At 54.2% G+C, this 19,929-nt stretch overlaps 1 pseudogene; it reads right to left on the reverse strand.

Moving 5' to 3' along the window:
• The window catches only part of LOC109942568 (zinc finger MYM-type protein 1-like), a 30,413-nt pseudogene extending 12,657 nt beyond the window's left edge, over window positions 1-17,756 (reverse strand).
• Between the last annotated feature and the right edge of the window lie 2,173 nt (window positions 17,757-19,929).

A 19,929-nucleotide genomic window follows, 5' to 3' on the forward strand; every position in this document is an offset into this window, starting at 1 on the left:
AAGGCTTAGATTTTGGAGAGACCTTTGCACCGGTTGCTCGACTGGAAGCCATCCGTATCCTACTTGCATATGCATCATGCTATGATATAAAACTTTATCAAATGGATGTAAAAAGTGCATTTTTAAATGGCTTCATAAATGAACTTGTATATGTTGAGCAACCGCCTGGATTTGAAGACCCTAGATATCCTAACCATGCTTACAGGTTGTCCAAGGCGCTTTATGGGCTAAAGCAAGCTCCAAGGGCTTGGTACGAGCGTCTTCGCGACTTCCTCATCGAAAAGGGCTTCAAAATCGGGACCGTCGACACAACTCTCTTCACAAAGAAACATAACGGTGATATTTTCATTTGTCAAGTATATGTTGATGATATAATCTTTGGCTCGACAAATGACTGTCATTGCAAGGAATTTGGTGAGTTGATGTCGAAGGAGTTCGAGATGTCAATGATTGGTGAGCTAACATACTTCCTCGGCTTTCAAGTCAAGCAAATGAAAGATGGTAACTTTCTCTCACAAGAGAAGTATACCAAAGACTTGTTGAAAAGATTCAACATGGAGAAGTGCAAACCAATCAAGACCCCCATGCCTACAAATGGACATCTCGACTTAGATGAGGGAGGTAACCCGGTTAATCAAACTCTCTACCGTTCTATGATTGGTAGTTTATTATACCTTACCGCATCTAGGCCCGATATTATGTTTAGTGTCTGCATGTGTGCTAGATTTCAATCCAATCCTAAGAAAGCTCATCTTCGCGCTGTTAAGAGAATTCTTAGGTATCTCAAGCACACCACAAGCGTTGGTCTGTGGTATCCCAAAGGAGCTACTTTTGATTTAATTGGCTATTCCGATTCGGATTATGCCGGTTGCAAAATTGATAGGAAAAGTACTTCTGGGGGATGCCATCTGCTTGGTAGATCACTAGTTTCATGGACATCCAAAAAGCAAAATAGTGTTGCCTTGTCAACTGCCGAAGCGGAATACATTGCCGCAGGTGCTTGTTGCACACAGATTTTATATATGAAGCAAACTCTTCTAGACTATGGCGTAGTTCTAGAAAAAGTACCTTTGTTGTGTGATAATGAGAGTGCTGTTAAAATTGCTAATAATCCTGTACAACACTCTCGCACCAAGCACATTGATATCCGTCATCATTTCCTTAGAGATCATGTTGCTAAAGGAGATATCATTTTAGAAGGAGTGAGGTCGGAAGATCAATTAGCGGATATTTTCACTAAGCCACTTGATAAGACCCGCTTTTGCATGTTAAGGAATGAACTAAATATTCTTGATCTCAGAAATTTTATGTGAAATGTCAAATGGTGTTGTCAAGCTTGCATTGCATGTTTAAATTCCTTGTATTGCATCTAGGACTTGTCTAACCTAGTTGAGATAACCGCCATCAAAGCGAGTGAAAAAGCTTAACTCGGGTCAAACCTGACAAGTCTTAGTTTTAAGCTTTTAGCACTTAAATTCTTACTTTCATGCAATTATTGGTTCTTGAAATATGCATGAGGTACTGCACTTAGGGGGAGTATTCAAAACTCAAATCACTCATGAAAACCCCTAGTGCAAACCAAAATACAAATTTCACCATTTGCCTATTTTCTCTAAAAATTATCTAGCCTATGGCAAAATATTTTGAAAAATATATGAGGGTGCCAATACCTGTCCCAACAAGTGTTCTTTTGTGTGATTATAAGTTGGGATTTGGTTTGGTTAGGAGTTAGATAGAAAAATTCAAAATTTTCCAAACTCCCCTCTGTCTGGGCTCACCGGACAGTCCGGTGTGCACCGGACACTGCACTGTGCAATGTCCGGTGCACCGGCAGCCGCGCGCTTTAATCCCATTTCTCTGTGCGCTGTCCGGTGGTTCACCGGACAGCTACTGTGCGCTGTCCGGTGTGCACCGGACAGGCACTGTAGGCTGTCCGGTGTGCCCATCTCGCGTTTTAAAAAATCGGCCCCCAGCCCGACCGGCCAGAGACCTCCTTTCTCCCAAGCCAGCGCCCGCGAGCTCTCAGCTCTCTCTGTCTCTGGCGACTCACTCCTCCACCGCCGGCGAACTCCCAGCCACCGGCGGCCACCATCTCCGGCGACCTCGTCCCCCTCCTCTCCCCCCCTCGGTGAGCAGCTCTCCCTCCCTCCTCCCTTAGTTCTTCTCTGTTCTGGTGAGCAGAGCCTCCCACCTCTTCCCTTCGAGCAATTTCTTCAAATCTTTGTGAAATTTTGTGAATCCTGCTGGTGGAATGCATTGCATTATCCCCATTGTGTATCCCTGCAAGTTTTTAGCTCCTTCGGGAGGGCATTCCCACCTCCAATGGCCGTTTCACCAAAACCCTAGATCCCCGCACACCACGTGCTCGGTGAAATGCCCAAACCAGCCAAACTTGCTCCAATTGAACCCAAATTTTTCAGGCACCTTCACCACACTCCCAGTAACCTACTTGCCAAATTTCACACCAATCCGAGATCCCAGGCTCAAATTTCACCAAAATTCCCGTTTTGCACGATCGTTTCCAAGCCGAGTGCCATAAACCCTATTTCTTCGCCTAAATTCAAACCAAGAGCACACTTCACTCATATTGACCAATATAAACCTATTCGTGAAGTATCGGCTCAATCCCACATCATTTAGTGCCTCAATTCAAATTCCAATCATCCTATGTCTCTATTTGTCTGTCAAACGCCGTTTTCACGTCGTTTGATTTCTTGATCGTCCTGTCTCGTGCCATATCTCTCTGTGTATGTATTTATTCACATTTCATATGCTTATGACTATGTGACTAATACGTGCTCACCTCTTCTGTCATTTCAGTGACCTTGTGTGACCGTGTGCCGTCTCCCGTCCTGCCTGGATCGTCACCTCTCGTGTGAGCCTTCCAGGTAGCCATCTCATTCTTTGCTAAATCTCTCGGTCACTTTTGCTCTGTGCTTAGTCTCTCTATCTCATTTGCAGACCTTAGTTCAGGATACCACGCACGAAGAATGCGTCGGCGTCAGGGGGTGGCGATGACGAGGACCCTCGTCGCCCCTTCAGGCAGGTGAAGGGCAAGACTGTCTTTTTGGAGCAGCAGGAAGGCCGCAAGAAGCGGCGTTCGGACAGAGAGGCTCGTGCAGCAGCAGCAGCTGCAGCAGCCGCTGCCCAGGCAGCACTTGGAGATCAGCCGGATGTTCCATCAGATCAGATTGCTTTCCGTGCTCGTCGTCTCGCCTCCCGGTCTCGCTCCTCCACTCACACCTCCGCTTCCACTCCGCCACCCACTCTACCTGCTCCAGTCACTCCTATTGCTCCATCCACCTCCACCGCCATACCCACTACCAGCACTACGCCAGCTTCCACTGCTACCCCTGCTCCCGCTCCCGCTTCTGCTCCACCTGTCCCTCCACCTCGCTTCCGGGAGCGTGATGAGACTGAGGTCCGTCCACTGGTTTCGGATCCTCGTCTATTTGATCTTCATCGTGCTACTGCAGCCCGGGTACGTCGGTTCAGGTACGTACCCGTGGAGTCTTGGCTGCCAGCTCAGAGAGACCCAGCAGCAGGAGTTTTTTTCAGCACACGGATTCAGGAGTCTTTCTTCAGGGCTCAGATGTCTGCTCAGATTGCGCTGCGAGTGCACCGTCTATTGGATCTTCCAGCTTTTTTGCTAGCAGCCGGTGCTGAGTCTGAGGCGCATCTCACCTATTTGCCAGGCCTTCTGTCCTTTCTGACTATCAGCGGCAGATATGTTGAGGAGTGGGTCCGCGTCTTCTATGCCTCTGTTTGGATTGACCCGGATCATCAGTGGATGAGGTTTCGCTTTGAGCGCGAGGATGTCACGATCACTGCTAGTCAGATCCGACAGCTATTTGGATTCCCTGAGTCGACGACTCGCCTTCACAGTCTCTGCTACGGCACTTCAGATCCTCCACGTCGCCCTCACGGCGGTGTGGCTCCAGGGACAGCTCACGTCGCGGCTCTGTTCCGCCCGCCTTTCACAGATGGGTCGCGACGTTCTCCAGCAGACTTCACTACTGCAGCGAAGTACTTATATGAACTCGTCAGACGGACACTCCTACCTAGGATGGGATACAGGGAGGCTACCACTCATATTCAGCTTTGGCTCCTTGGTGCCCTGGTATCCCACTCTGAGTTTGATGTTGTGGACTTTCTGATCTGTGAGATTGAGGACACCGTTCTGGATGGGATTCGTGCTCGTCGGCAGCTACCCTATGCTCACTACTTGTGCCACATCTTTGCGCAGCTGATCCAGCCACCTCGATTTCAGAGCACCCTTGAGGCCTCACGCCTTGTGTTTGGATCTTACCGTCCTGCTCCTGAGATTCCAGTGCCAGCTTATGCTCCTGTGTTTGACACTCAGGCCGAGGATGCAGCACTTCGACAGTTTGACACCCAGGGTACAGCAGCTGATGATGATGATGATGATGATGATTTTGGGGTTCCTCCTCCGCCTCCTATGCCTCCACGCTCCCATGATCATGAGGCTGGGAGTTCTCGTGCTGCCCCTGCTCCTCCTCCGGCTATGGACCCTGCTCTTGCGGCGATTCTGGCCAACCTGGCAGCCGAGCAGGCCCGATTATCCGAGACGATGCTCTTGATGTTTCAGAGCATGCAGGACAGGCAGGATGCACTTCAGCAGCAGCTTATTCAGGATAGGGCAGAGAATAGGGCATTCATGGCCCTCATGCTTCAGCATTCTGGTATCTCCGCACCTCCGGTTCAGTCTGTTCCCCCTCCTCCGCTTCACGCTCCAGTAGTGCCTTCGATCTTGTCTGCACCCCCTACTGGTACCTCTCCGCTCCGGCCGGTCACCTTGGCGTTCACTTCTCCGGTTCTCAGCTCTGTCTGCCCACAGCCGCCAGTGCCACCAGCATCTGCTGTTACCACTACCGCTGTGGCAGTATCTGTGACTGCTTCTGTTCCGGTAGCTCCTGCAGCGCTGCCTGCGTCCGAGTCAGTACCAGCTCCAGCTTCTACCGCAGATCCTGGATCCGAGACTGACTCTGACCCTCCGTCGGCGTTCGCTCTGCTACCTCGACCTCGACCGGATGCGCCCCCGCCGCCTCCTCCTGCATCAGATGTTTAGGTTCAGGTCCCTTTTGGTGTTTGACGCCAAAGGGGGAGAGATATGAGTTGTGAGAGCTAGGGGGAGTTAGAGAGTTAGTAGAGAGTCAGAGTCATTTTGATGTAATATATGTGCTTGCTACTCTCTGTACTAGCTTTATGTTTTTGGCTCACAAACTCGTCATATACTCTCGTTGCTTATGGTTGACTGTGTGTATTACGTTTTCACCTTATATCATATCACCAGTCTTCTAGCTCTTGTTTCATTAATTTAACTTCACTTTTATATGAACAAGAATCTTATGATGTGTATGCGCTCACTCTTATTATCATGGTACACATTCTTTCCGTCAAAGATTACTGAGTATAACTAACCATTCTTTCTATTGACAGAATCTTCAAAACAAACTACTCTCACAAAACTTGTAGGGTTGTCATCAATCACCAAAAGGGGGAGATTGAAAGCATCTAGGCCCCTGGTTGGTTTTAATGATTAATGACAACGTAATATTATATGTGACTAACGTGTGTTTTGCAGAGACAAATGGTAAGTTAGGTCGCATGACAGGTAGAAGTACTACAACGGTGAAAACAATCCCGGAGATAAGAACTCGAAGCGACGGCTAAAACGACGGAACAAAAGGTGAAGGTCTAAGGAGTCCGAGTGTCAAGGAGATGTGGACACTCGCGATTTAGTTAGGTCTTTTATTCTTTTTTAGCCGTACTATAAAGAGGGGTTGTCGATGAGTAGTTTGACCAAGAGAGTTCTAGTGTAGTGTTGGTGCACAATCACACTCATATACAGTGCTAGGTGTCACTCTAGAACTCACACAAAAGTTAGAACGAAAACCGATTTGGAAATCAGCTGAAAACAAGATTTAGTGTTTCTGGCTTAAGGGCACCGGAATGTCCGGTGTGCACCGGACTGTCCGGTGCACCCTCTGCCAGGTGGGGCCAGGCTGGTCCACGGCAGTATTTTTACCTTCCCAGAAACCCGAGAGCGCAGAGTTTGAAGTTGAATTTTAGTGGCACACCGGACACCGCACCGGACTGTCCGGTGTGCACCGGACAGTGAACTGTTCACTGTCCGGTGCGCCATGAGTCCAACGGCTAGCTGTCAGAACTAGCCGTTGGAAGTGACCGTTGGCACACCGGTGGCGCACCGTTGGCGCACCGGTGGCGCACCGGACTGTCCGGTGCGCCATCGCGCAGCACATTGCCTGTAACGGCTAGTTGGTGGGTGAGGGCTATTTATACCCCCTCCACCCACCATATTCAATGTCTTGCACTCCACATTTATTCCAGCACCTTGGTAGAGTATTGCAAGCACCAAAAGCCTAGTGAGGAGATTAGAGAATCATAATCCGCGCTTGTTCCTCATTAGCGCTAGTGAGAGCCACCTAGAGCACACACCACTTGCATTAGGCTTCTCTTGGTCAAGCGAAAGTCTATGGCTTGTTACTCTTGGTGATCGGCATCACCTAGACGGCTTGGTGGCGTTGGGAGCTCGGTGATCACCGTGAAGATCTTGTTGGTGACCCGACTCAAGGTTGTAAGCGGTCTCGAGGGATCCACCGCGCCGGAGTGGCAAAGGATCATCTCGTAGTGAGCACTTGGTTCTTGCGAGGACCAAGGGGGAGCGATACCCTTGCGCGGGTGCTCCAACGAGGACTAGTGGAGAGTGCCGACTCTTCGATACCTCGGGAAAAATTGGAGGAGTCTTCTAAACTTTGCTTTACATTCCGCACTTAATTCAAGCACTTTACATTGTGTATTTGTTTAGCAAATATTTGAAGTATTATCTTAGCTTTGTTACATTTCTAGTATTATATTCTTAGTGCTAGTTGTTGGGGTGAAGTTGGGCTCTTGTTTAGCTCTTGCTCAGGTTTTAATTAGTGTTGATTTTTAGAAAAGCCCAATTCACCCCCCTCTTGGGCATCGTGATCCTTTCAGACATGTACTGCTATGTCACCATGTCGTTCGGCTTGAGGAATGCGGGTGCGACGTACCAACGGTGCATGAACCATGTGTTCGGCGAACCCATTGGCCGGACGGTCGAGGCCTACGTCGATGACATCGTAGTCAAGACGAGGAAAGCCTCCGACCTCCTTTCCGACCTTGAAGTGACATTCCGATGTCTCAAGGCGAAAGGCGTGAAGCTCAATCCCGAAAAGTGTGTCTTCGGGGTTCCCCGAGGCATGCTCTTGGGGTTCATCGTCTCCGAGCGGGGCATCGAGGCCAACCCGGATAAGATCGCGGCCATCACCAGCATGGGGCCCATCAAGGACTTGAAAGGCGTACAGAGAGTCATGGGATGCCTTGCGGCTCTGAGCCGCTTCATCTCGCGCCTCGGCGAAAGAGACCTGCCTCTGTACCGCCTCGTAAGGAAGGCCGAGTGCTTCACTTGGACCCCTGAGGCCGAGGAAGCCCTCGGGGACCTGAAGGCGCTCCTTACAAACGTGCCCATCTTGGTGCCCCCCGTTGCCGGAGAAGCCCTCTTGATCTACATCGCCGCGACCACTCAGGTGGTTAGCGCCGCGATTGTGGTTGAGAGACGAGAAGAGGGGCATGCATTGCCCGTCCAGAGGCCAGTCTACTTCATCAGCGAGGTACTGTCCGAGACCAAGATCCACTACCCCCAAATTCAGAAGCTGCTATACGCGGTGGTCCTGACGTGGCGGAAGCTGCGACACTACTTTGAGTCTCATCTGGTAACTGTGGTGTCATCCTTCCCCCTGGGGGAGATCATCCAGTGCCGAGAGGCCTCGGGTAGAATTGCAAAGTGGGCGGTGGAAATCATGGGCGAAACGATCTCGTTCGCCCCTCGGAAGGCCATCAAGTCCCAGGTGTTGGCGGACTTCGTGGCTGAATGGGTCGACACCCATCTCCCAACAGCTCCGATCCAACCGGAACTCTGGACCATGTTCTTCGATGGGTCGCTGATGAAGACAGGAGCAGGCGCAGGCCTGCTCTTCATCTCGCCCCTCGGAAAGCACCTACGCTACGTGCTACGCCTCCATTTCCCGGCATCCAACAATGTGGCTGAGTACGAGGCTCTGGTCAACGGGTTGCGCATTGCAATCGAGCTAGGGGTCCGACGCCTCGACGCTCGCGGTGACTCGCAACTCGTCATCGACCAAGTCATGAAGAACTCCCACTGCCACGACCCGAAGATGGAAGCCTACTGCGATGAGGTTCGGCGCCTGGAAGACAAGTTCTACGGGCTCGAGCCCAACCACATCGCCCGACGCTACAACGAGACTGCGGACGAGCTGGCTAAAATAGCCTCGGGGCGAACAACGGTTCCCCCGGACGTCTTCTCCCGAGACCTGCATCAACCCTCCGTCAAGACCGACGACACGCCCGAGCCCGAGAAGGCCTCGGCCGAGCCTGAGGCACCCTCGGCTCAGTCCGAGGTACCCCCGGCTCGGCCCGAGGCGCCCTCGGCCCAACCCGAGGCACCCTCGACTCAGCCCGAGGCACCCTCGGCCCAGCCCGAGGCACCCTCGGTTTGGCCCGAGGTACCCTCAGCCCCCGAGGGTGAGACACTGCGCATTGAGGAGGAGCGAAGCGGGGTCACGCCTAATCGAAACTGGCAGACCCCGTACCTACAATATCTCCACCGAGGAGATCTACCCCTCGACCGAGCCGAAGCTCGGCGGTTGGCGCGGCGCGCCAAGTCGTTTGTCTTGCTGGGGGACGGGAAGGAACTCTACCACTGCAGCCCCTCAGGCATCCTCCAGCGATGCATTTCCATCGCCGAAGGCCAGGAGCTCCTACAAGAGATACACTCGGGGGCTTGCGGCCATCACGCAGCACCTCGAGCCCTTGTTGGAAACGCCTTCCGACAAGGTTTCTACTGGCTGACGGCGGTGGCCGACGCCACTAGAATTGTTCGCACCTGCGAAGGGTGTCAGTTCTACGCAAGGCAGACCCACCTGCCCGCTCAGGCCCTGCAGACGATACCCATCACCTGGCCTTTTGCTGTGTGGGGTCTGGACCTCGTTGGCCCCTTGCAGAAGGCACCCGGGGGCTATACGCACCTGTTGGTCGCCATCGACAAATTCTCCAAGTGGATCGAGGTCCGACCCCTAAACAGCATCAGGTCCGAACAGGCGGTGGTGTTTTTCACCAACATCATCCATCGCTTTGGGATCCCGAACTCCATCATCACCGACAACGGCACCCAGTGCACCGGTAGAAAGTTCCTGGACTTCTGCGAGGATCACCACATCCGGGTGGACTGGGCCGCCGTGGCTCACCCCATGACGAATGGGCAAGTAGAGCGTGCCAACGGCATGATTCTACAAGGACTCAAGCCTCGGATCTACAACGACCTCAACAAGTTCGGCAAGCGATGGATGAAGGAACTCCCCTCGGTGGTCTGGAGTCTGAGGACAACGCCGAGCCGAGCCACGGGCTTCGCGCCGTTCTTTCTAGTCTATGGGGCCGAGACCATCTTGCCCACAGACTTAGAATACGGTTCCCCGAGGACGAGGGCCTACGCCGACCAAAGCAACCAAGCTAATCGAGAAGACTCGCTGGACCAGTTGGAAGAGGCTCGGGACATGGCCTTACTACACTTGGCGCGGTACCAGCAGTCCCTGCGATGCTACCACGCCCGAGGGGTTCGGTCCCGAGACCTCCAGGTGGGCGACCTGGTGCTTCGGCTGCGACAAGACGCCCGAGGGCGGCACAAGCTCATGCCTCCCTAGGAAGGGTCGTTCGTCATCGCTAAAGTTCTGAAGCCCGGAACATACAAGCTGGCCAACAGTCAAGGCGAGGTCTACAACAACGCATGGAACATCCAACAGCTACGTTGCTTCTACCCTTAAGATGCTTTCAAGTTGTTCGTATACCTCGTTCCCACGCAAAGTTTAGTCATCTAGGAATGGTCAGCCTTGCCTCGGCAAAGCCAGACTCTCCCTCGGGGGCTAAAAGGGGGGAACCCCCTCTGCGTCAAAATTTTCAATCAAAAAGGCTTCTGCGTTCCCTCGGCTATGTCGGTAGCAGAACCCCAAGAAGCAAACGCTGGTGCATGTAAGTGGCAAGGCTGACTGAGCCGAGGGACTCCTACGCCTCTGGGTTACGGATACCTCACTCGTCACCTACCACGAAAAATGACTCCTACTTGGGCAAGCCCCCCTGCTACTGACGAACGGGGCCGGACACGCAAAATAAAAGGAAAAGGGGCAGAACTTTATGCTACGATAATAAAGTGTTTGGGCCTCAGCGGCCGCAAAAGACACACGTGCATTCAAAGGAAACCGCTCCGGCAGAGTTAGGTGTCGCCCGGGGAAGGAGCCGCGCCTTCGGCTTCGTCCCCGCCTTCGGCAGAGTCCACCCCGGCTTCGGACGACGGGGCAGGCGGGAGGATCTCTGCCTCGAAGGTGGTCGCCAGCACTACGCCTGGGCCCGCGGCGGCCGCGTTGAGCCTCTGGACTTCAACCAGGGCAGCTTCATCTTCGTCAGGGAGGCAATACCCCTCGCTGACCCGCTCCAGATCCACGACGTAGTGGGAAGCGAGCACGGCGAAGGCCCGCTTGACGCCGTGGTGTAGCGCCTCGCGGAGTCTACCGCGCACGTGGTCACCCAAGGCCTGCAGGCGACTTTGAGGGGAGCTTCCTGAGGGGACGTCGCCGAAGCCAAAGACCCGGTAGAAGTCCGAGATGGCCTCAGACATGGCCGCGTGGTCGGCCTCCCTCTGCTCGGCCGCCTGGGCAAGCGCCCTAGTGGACTCATCAAGGGCAGACTCGAGCTCTGCGAACAGCCAGAGCGCAAGGCCTCAAACACAAGTGCAGGAAACAAGCTGAAACGAAAACCGAAGACAGCCAGGACATACCTCCGGCTCGGGCATGCTGCTCCGAGGCTGCGGCCTGGGCTACGGCTAGGTCTGCTGCAAGGGCTTCGGCCCGGCTTTCGGCCTCGGCAGCACGACCCCGAGATTGATCTCGCTCATCGACGACTTGGTCGAACTCCGACTGCCGTCGCTGCACCTCTGCGCGTGCCGCTGCCGCCTCTGCTCTCAGATCGGCGCAGAGCAACCGAAGGTCCGCCACCTCGGCGCCCTACTGGGAGAGGCGCGCAGCAGCCCCGGCGAGCGAGGTCCTCAGGGATCGCAGCGAGCCCCAGATATCGACCTCGTGGCGGATGAACGACGACTTGGCGGCGCTCAGATCCGTCAGATCCTGAGGGAAGGGAACGGGGCGTCACAAAGGACGCCTTGGTCACAAAAAAGGTATGCCTGAAATCATTACCTGGAGGATCTTGGGGACGTCCCTGCAAAAGACCTCCAAGGATGACCGGAGCGACCCCACCGTTGCTTCGGCACACTCGCGGAGCTCGTCCCAAGACTGCTCCTCCCGCTCATCGTCAAGAACGAAGAAGGGATCCGAAGCCTCACGGGTCCGGAACCGGAGCAACTGGCGCCGCCTCTCGGAGCTCCGCCGTGCAGGGACAAGGCTGCCGCTCGGCGGGACGGATCGCGTTTCCACGCCCCCCTCCTCCGAGGCACCGAGCGCCGACGCCTCGGCCATCTCAGCGTCGGCGGCGACAGGTCGCTCCCCGACCGGGACGGCAGCGGCCTCAGCAGCAGCTAGCGCCAGCGCCGGCGGCATGTCCGGTGGGCCCGAGGCCACGTCCGCGCCAGCCGCCTCCCCCAGCGCGACGGCCACCTCGACAGAAGAGCCGGCCTCGGGAACTCGCTCCACGGCGACTGGTGCCGCCTGACCCCCCCCGCTGTGGAACGCCTTGCGAGAAGGTCAGCTGAACAGCGAGGCCCCGCGCGGCACCGGCTGCGGAAGTCGACGACGTCTTGAGGACTTTCCGGGGAGCTAGATCGGTCAGGCCATGGCTTCGCTTGCTGAGGAAAGGAAAGTCGCGGTCGGGACATACAAATGAGGAGCCAGGACGAAGACATTCTAAGGTACTTACCCGCTCTGGGCCATGATCAACCGTCCCTTAGGAGAGGTCTCTCGGATCTCGACCCCCGAAGGTACCGCCGAGGTTCGCCTCGCCGCAAGCTTCGGTACCATCCTCGCCTTGGGCACCTCGGGCGCCCGGGAGACGGACTGCCCAGGCACTGCCACGGCGACCTGAGGGTCGCTCTCCTGCGCTGCCGGCATGGGCGACGACTCTTGGGGAATAGGCGCCTCGGCCTGACTCCCCGGGGTCACCTCAACTTTCCCAGCCGAGGGGTCGAGTACCCCCTCGGTCTGCCCCCGCTCTTCGGGCCGAGACCTCGGCGTCCCGACCCCGGGAACTGACGGCGCCAGTCCGCTCGGGGGCTGGCTAGACGACTCCCGGCCTAGCCTCAAACCCGGGCTGAGGCCAAGGCGGGCAGCCATGTCGTCATCCTCGTCATCGTCTTCATCATCGTCGTCGTCGTCAGGCGTTTCCAGCGACGGTTCCCTCGGGAGTCCATCCCTCTCCTGCCGACGACGTAGCTTTTCCAAGGCGTCTCGGGCCCACGTCCGCTCGCGGGCCCGAGCCTTCTTCGCGTCCTTCTTCTTCTTCTCCTCCTCCGCGGCAACCCGCCACGCTGCTCGGTCCACCGCGTCCTTCGGGACCCGTGGCTGGGAAGGCTTGTGACACCCTTCCTCCTGGAGACAGATGAAAAGTCTCGACCGTAAGGACCAAGGGCAATCCGACGCAAGGAGAAAAAAGGAGCGGACACTCACCAGGGTCACACACCCGCGGTCGGGGCGCATCAAAGGCTGGGAGAAGGCGCTGGTGTCCGGTTTTCCCAACGCGACGGCCACCCACCCGTGGAGAACGTCGATGGGAAGGGGATCCGAGGACATCCGCGAGCCCTCCAAGTCAGCCTCTGGCGTCATCTCCCAAAGCGGCAACCGCCGCTCCGCCAAGGGAAGCACCCTCCGGCGATGAATGGCGGCAATCACTCCCGCGGCGGTGAGCCCTCCTTTCCGCAACGCCTCCAGGGCCTTGAGAAGGGGCTCGAGATTCTTCTGTCTGTCGTGCGGGGTCCCGTAGCGCCAAGCATCGGCGGCGACGGTGACCACACGCTGAGAAAACGGCGGGAGCATCTCGTCGTCATTCCGGAGGTAGAACCACCGACGCTGCCACCCTTTATTCGAGGACGCAAGGACGACGGGAATATACTGCGACGCCCGCGACTGCCTCAGCTGGAGGATGCAGCCGCCGGCCCGCACTGCCGCGCGGACCCTTCTCTCTCCCGTCGGCGAAGCAAAAAGCTCAGCGGAGAAGAAATGAGTCCACAAGTCCTAGTGGGGGTCGATCCCCAAGTATCCTTCGCACACCGCTACGAAGATGGCGGCTTGCGAGATGGAGTTGGAGCTGAGGTTGTACAACTCCACCCCATAGTTATGCAGGATCGCCCGCATGAAGTGGCTTGCTGGCACACCGAATCCCCGCTCGTGGAAGGAGACGAAGCTCACGACGTACCCCGGCGGCGGGGACGGGGCGGCTCCGCTCGGGGGGGGGGGGAATCCACTCCGGCTGCCTCTCATCAGAGAGAGGGCGAAGTAAACCCTCAGCAACGAGGTCCTCCAGGTCATCCGCCGTGACTGTGGAGAAAGGCCATGGGTCGCGCGGCGAGACAATGGTCACCCGGTCAGCCATCACCAAGCAGAAGGGGTGGCGGCGGAAAGGACTGGGTGGGCGGTTTCCTTTTCTCTGGCTAAAACTCTCAGGTTGCGAAAACCTAAGAAGGAAGCAAGAAGCGGAGCAAAGAACCGTCACCAGACCCTCCCCCGAGTATATAAAGACCAAGGCGAGACCCGGTCAACGCGTCGCCCGAACCCGCCGCGGGATTCAAAGACCCAAAGCGAAACGACCGTTCCTCGAACGGCTCGCGCACGCGCAACGGCCGCCTCGCGAACCACTCGCCCCGTCGCATTAATTCCGCGGCGGGACAGGCGGCACCTCAGGCAGGAGAAGCGAGCGACGCTTCGCCTTCGCCATAATGACCGCGTCAAAAAAGGTACGCCACGTCATTCGATTTCATATCATTTTCCTTTTCCTCTTTCTCTCTCTTACAACAGGGACCGGGAAAGGGGGATACCCCGAAAAGGATCCTTCTCCGTGAAGGAAACAGTCCCCAAGCCTCCCTACTGATCAGAGGTTCAAAGGCTGGCCCCTCGGAGGGGTTCGACAGCCGCCTCAGAGCGCGTGGGCTCCGCACCCACTACTGGTCAGAGGTTCGAAGGCCGACCCCTCGGAAGGGTTCAACGGCTACCTCAGGCCACTCGGGCTACGCGCCCACTACTGATCAGGGGTTCGTAGGCTGGCCCTCGAAGGGTTCACAGCCACCTCAGACACAGAGCGAGGGATGACCCTGGGTACGTTCGATACATAACTGAGGCTCGGGCTACGCTCCCGAGGTACCCTAGGACATTTCCGAGACCGGCGGGAACGATCTTGTAACGGAATCCCATCAGAGGGAGGCATCGAGCCCTCGGACCCCGTCGAAAGGGGACCGGGTCCGGCAGATCACCCGCAGGTACTTTTGGAGCGCGCCTCCGAGCCTCTAGCCGACCCCTAACAAATGGGGCACGGGCGTCCACTCGGATTACCCGCCAGCAGCTCACCGGAGACACCATGTTCGGCGCCCTCCGAGGGCAACATGGCGCTTTCCCCCCTCCTCCTTGCGGAAAGGCGACGCAGGGGCGTATGTAAAAAAAGTCGAGTCTGTCCTTGACCGTCCTCTCGCCCTGTGCAGAGGCTCGGGGGCTGCTCTCACAAACCCGGCTCCGGCCAAACCGTTGACAGCGTCAACATACCAGCCCGAGAACTTGGAACCCGACCGTGCACCCGGGCTACGGCCAGCTCGCATGAGGGAACGACCAGACCAACCGAAGCATTGCGCGAGGCATTAAGACCTCGGAGGAGTCAAACCACTCCTCCGAGGCCTCGGGGGCTACACCCGGCGGGTGCGCTCGCGCGCACCCACCGGAACAAAACGCAACCGAGAAAGGCTGGTCCCCTTGCAAAAAGGTGTGACAAAAGCCTCCAAGCGAGTATTAACACTCCCTTCGAGGCTCGGGGGCTACTGTCGGGGACCATAATTAGGGGTACCCTCAAGGCTTCTAAATCTCAGCTGGTAACCCCCATCAGCACAAAGCTGCAAAGGCCTGATGGGTGCGACTAAGTCAAGGATCGGTCCATTCGAGGGACGCGATCACGCCTCGCCCGAGCCCAGCCTCGGGCAAGGGCAGCCGACCCCGGAGGATCTACGTCTCGCCTGGGGCCCCCCTCCAGCAACGGACACACCTTTGGCTCGCCCGAAGCCCAGTCTTCACCAAGAAGCAACCTTGGACAAATCGCCACGCCAACCGACCAAATCGCAGGGGCATTTAATGCAAAGGTGGCCTGACACCTTTATCTTGACGCGCGCCCTCCGGTTGACAGAGCCGAAGTGACCGCAGTCACTTCGCCGCTCCACTGACCGGTCTGACAAAAGGACAGCGCCGCCTGCGCCGCTCTGACTGCTGTGCCACTCGACAGAGTGAGGCTGACAGCGGCCAAGCCCGGCCCTAGGTGCCATGGGAAACTCCGCTCCGCCTGACCCCAGGGCTCGGACTCGGGCTCAGCCCCGGAAGACAACGAACTCCGCTCCGCCCGACCCCAGGGCTCGGACTCGGGCTCAGCCCCGGAAGACGACGAACTCCGCTCCACCCGACCCCAGGGCTCGGACTCGGGCTCAGCCCCGGAAGACGGCGAACTCCGCTTCGCCCGACCCCAGGGCTCGGACTCGGGCTCAGCCCCGGAAGACGACGAACTCCGCTCCGCCGACCCCAAGGCTCAGACTCGGGCTCAGCCCCGGAAGACGGCGAACTCTGCTCCGCCCGACCCCAGGGCTCGGACTCGGGCTCAGCCCCGAAAGACGACGAACTCCGCTCTGCCCGACCCCAGGGCTCGGACTCGGGCTCAGCCCCAAAGAACGACGAACTCCGCTTCGCCCGACCCCAGGGCTCGGACTCAGCCCTGGCCTCAGCCGACGGTCTCCGCCTCGCCCGACCCGGGGGCTCGGACTCGACCTCGGCCTTGGAAGACATACTCGACCTCGACCTCGGAGGAGCCTCCACATCGCCCAACCTAGGGCACGAACCGACCACGTCAACAGGAGGCGCCATCATTACCCTACCCCAAGCTGACTCAGGCTACGGGGAACAAGACCGGTGTCCCGTCTGGCTCGCTCCGCCAGACAAGTAATGATGGCGCCCGCACGCCCGATGACGACGGCGGCTCCCAGCCCCTTTACGGAAGCAAGAGGACGTCAGCAAGGACTCGACAGCCCCGATAGCTGTCCTTCCGCCAGGCTCCAGCGCTCCTCCGACGGCCACGACACCACACGAACCGGGTGCCAAAACCTCTCCGGCTGCCACATGGCATGTACATAGGGCGCTAGCTCTCCTCCGCTAGACATGTTAGCACACTGCTACACCCCCCATTGTACACCTGGATCCTCTCCTTGCGCCTATAAAAGGAAGGACCAGGGCCCTCTTACAGAGGGTTGGCCGCGCGGGGAAGGACGGGACGGCGCTCGCTCCCTCCCACGTGGACGCTTGTAACCCCCTACTGCAAGCGCACCCGACCTGGGCGCGGGACAAACACGAAGGCCGCGGGATTCCACCTCTCACGCCCGTCTCCCTTCGGCTGCCTCCCCCCTTCGCGCTCCGTCTCGCGCCGACCCATCTGGGCTGGGGCACGCGGCGACAATTTACTCGTCGGTCCAGGGACCCCGGGTTTCAAAACGCCGGCAAAAATAGTGACAATCGACAAGTTTAGTGCATATACATACCTTAGCATCACTGCCATTTGCTCTTTCACAGATATGTCCCGTGACTCGTCAATAAGAATAGAAATTTTTCTATCTTTAATCTCTCCCATGATCACATCTACAATTTCTTCTGCACAACATCTTGCAATATCTTTTTGAATATTAGGAGAAGTCATCTTGCAATTCATTGAACCACGACTAAAAGCTTTCCTCACAATTTCATTCTTATCTTTGTACCAATCTATCATCTCTAGAAAATTACCTCTATTCAAAGATGTTGAAGACTCATCATGTCCACGAAAAGCCATGCCTTGTGCAATTAGAAACTTTGAACATTCTAGAGATGAAGTCAAGCGGATTCGATACAATTCCTCTGCTTCTTCAGTAGCACGACTAAGCTGACTTGAGATGCTTTGTCTTTGATTTTGAAAATCATCAAAATGCTTAACACACTTATTATGAGCACTACTCACTCCACCAACATGCTCAGGTAATGCTTTGTATGCATGCTTCCAATCATTAAATCCCGTTTTATTAAACACATCATATCCAAATATTTCTGCCCTTCCTGGCTCTTTAAAAAGAAAACAATAGAAACAAAATGCTAAATCTTTGGACTCGCTGTATTCTAGCCAATTATAATTTATATACCAAGATTTAGAAAATGCTCTTTTCTTTGCATTATTTCCAAATTGCTTCAAAGGAAACTTCAGAATAGGTTGAGTTGGCCCTTTTTGAATGTAAGCTCTTCTAACTTGATCTCGAATTTCAGGACGAAACTCATAAATTTGTTTTCTAAGTGCTGGGTCACTTACAATATATCATCCAGATTAAATCCATATCCATGATTACTATCTTGAGGTGGAGCAGAAGGTTGAAGTGGAGGAGGTGGTGGGTGACTGCCTTGTGCTATCAAATACCTCCTCATCGTAGCAATCCAAAATTCACAGCATGTCGATACTTAAATTAAATCAAATGTTCAATCAAGTAATCAACAATCAATAATTAGATACTATAAAAAATCAATTAAGAAACTGGGCGTCGAGCAGTGCCTGCCTGGCCGCTGCCACTGGCCGCTCAGCCGCTGGTCGCCTGGGCACTGGCCGCCTGGGCGCTGGCACCTGGTGTGCAGTGCACAGTGCAGGGACGCAGGGTGCAAGACTGCAGGCAGCAGGCGTGCAGCTGGAACCTGGCGAGCGGCAGCGCTATGGGGACTGGGGATGGAAATATGGAATAATGGATGACCTAGCGTTCTAGCCTTCACTTTATTATTGGGCCTAATTAACTAATGTAGATATTTAGTCTTAGTGGACTGCATGCAGCCGAAGCTCGGGCACGTGCCCTGGCTTGTCGGGCTATGCCTCTGCTACTGATATCCGGAGCTATTGGATTATTATCTTTTTTTTGGTTTAATACTTTTAAGGAGATCCCAATTTTAATGTTTTGGGAGCAATATTTTTTGAAGCTGTTGGAGTTGCTCTTAGCTGGTTATTATACGCTAAAGTTTATTGTGAGCTATATTATTAACGTTCTCTAAGCGCGAAGATTCCGGCCATGCAATGCACGTAATGGGAGAGACGACGGCGACGGAGAGGAGTAAAAGAAACAGAAACGTGGCTGCGATGAGATCCAGCAATCACACTACACGTACGCATCCACTGATCCACAAACCTCAGCACCTATCACCGCCTCTATATGGGCTAATTAATTTCGTGCCAGTCATCGCTCATAAGGACAGTCAAAGCGACCTGCATGCATTGACAAAGTGGAAGAGAGTGGGCTGACGACGGAGTCCAACGAAATCACGCAGGAAGAAACACGCGCGCGCGCGCGTCAAAAACAAAAACCAGCCGCATCCAGCCAAGTTCATTGCACTCGCTCTGCTCTCTGACGAGGTCTGGGACGTGAAGTTAATTAATGCTAGTACCTACGTGCGTGCTCCCAAACCGCGACACGTACGTACGTCACGGATATGTTTGGGAAAAGAAAAGGCCGGTCGTTAAATGGCTTCTCAAGTTTGTTATTATACGCTAATATCAAATGTTTTTAAGAGGGTAAGCCTCCGATTATCAGATCCGGATATATTCTATGCTGCCTTTAAAATATCATCGTGTGCCTTTCCGAGTGGATTAGGACTCGTGGACCCTGGACTTGTGTATCGGTTCCGGCCTAAGCCCTGCGTCCGATGACAGAATAGGTATGTCATTGCTGGAGAACCGTACTTCCGTCCCTTCATTTTAAAATCGATTTTCTAAAGACTGGTACTAAAAATCAGAGGAAGAAGTCCCGTCAACAGTAACCCCTCAAAGCTTTAGTGTCGGTCGGTGGTTACAACGGATACTAATGCCAATACTTTAAATACCGGTTAAAGATAGCAACCGATATTAATATAATTAGTATCGGTTGAAACATTAACTAGTACATCTTGATATTAGTAGCAGTCAAAATTACCAACTGATACTAATGTTTCTACTTTATAAATTCTCTCCTTCCCAAGAACAGAGATAAGCTCTTTGTTCATGTCGCCATAAGCTAAAAAGACGGGAGATGCTATCTCTTTTTTCGAAAAAAATATTGTTGAAGATGTCACTCATTTAAGTGCAAAAAAGTTTAGCAAGTTCATCCTCTCATATAATGGAGTTTATATAATGGAGTTGAAAAGTTATTTCTTTATTTAGATTTCTTGATATTTGTGGTTGTATAATTTAGGATAAAATTAGTAAGTCCATCCCCTAATATATGTTGCAATATGTATGGATGCAATAGAAATTAGTAGCAAATCATATTTGAGGGTTGGTGTATCATATTCCATGAATCGTGTGAAATAATGCTCCCATATATTGTGTATTATGTATGAAGGCAATATAATACTCACATATATTCATGACACCATAAGCTTCAAAGGGGGAGGTGATGTTTAATTTTTTTAAGCATTTATTGTAGATTTCACTCATTTAATTGTGAAAAAAGGTTAACAAGTTCATCCTTTCATATAGTATATTTTAAATAGTTATTTATTTGTTTGGATTTCTCAAATTTTGTGTCTAATGGTATCATACGTTTACAAAAGATTGCATTAACAATGTTTTATACAAATAATG

The sequence above is a fragment of the Zea mays genome, chromosome 9 (assembly GCF_902167145.1).
Source record: "Zea mays cultivar B73 chromosome 9, Zm-B73-REFERENCE-NAM-5.0, whole genome shotgun sequence".
NCBI classification, from domain to species: Eukaryota; Viridiplantae; Streptophyta; class Magnoliopsida; order Poales; family Poaceae; genus Zea; species Zea mays.